The sequence below is a fragment of the Arachis ipaensis genome, chromosome B03 (assembly GCF_000816755.2).
Source record: "Arachis ipaensis cultivar K30076 chromosome B03, Araip1.1, whole genome shotgun sequence".
NCBI lineage: Eukaryota > Viridiplantae > Streptophyta > Magnoliopsida > Fabales > Fabaceae > Arachis > Arachis ipaensis.
Window position 1 is genome coordinate 94,437,175 of NC_029787.2, and position 942 is coordinate 94,438,116.

Consider the following 942-nt stretch of genomic DNA (forward strand, 5'->3'; position numbering starts at 1 on the left):
ATAAATAGTTTAATATAAACAAAATAACTGTACTATAATGCACTTATTTATATTCATATTTTATTAAAATATGATTATCATGTAATTTTAATTTAAATATTGTTATAATGATACTATTTTACCGAACTTTAAGAAAGAAAAGATATACAGTTCCAATACAAAATTCGTTTAATTCTTCGAAAAATGAATCATGTAGATACTTATACCGATAACCCTATGCGTTAAAATTAAACTTTATTACTATATTATTTTTTTAAAAAAAATATTTGAGATACAGATTAGATCCATTCAAAGTAAGTAAAGGTCTAAAGCCCATTCCTCTGCGGAGATTATGAGAAAATAAAAATGGCGTCCAAAATAGAGTTGAAAATAGAATTAGGGTAAGTGGTTCCAGAAGGATAGTAACGGAAGGTCCCGGAAGTGGCGTTTTTTAGCATTTTAAGGTTGATCTGGCACCAGTTGCTGCACGTAATTGCTGTTCAAGGGCCTTTCATGTTTCGTAAGGATGCCCGCGTTTACATGTTACTTACTGTACATGATTAATTATTAATTATTATTAGGGGTACAACCTGATTCGTTGTGTTCTTTCTTTTTGTTGCATTTGTCTTTTATTTTGAATCTTCTTTATTTGTTTTGGTTGGAACGTTGACTGAATGTGTTCACATTATCACATCAGTCATCAGTCTTGTATTTCCTTTTTCCTTAATCGGTGGATTCGGTGCTAATTTTGGTCTTTTATTCTTTTTCCCACCTTTTGCCAAGAACGAATTATCTCTCGACATTTCGCAGCTGCAATTATCTGCATACCATAAAATTAAGAATTTTAATAGTTAAAACGAAAATGTAGAATATTCCAAAGTTTTTAGCTATGCATAGTAATAAATTTTCCTGTTATGTCAATATTTTATTCAATTCAAATATTTTACTCTACAAGTAAGCAAC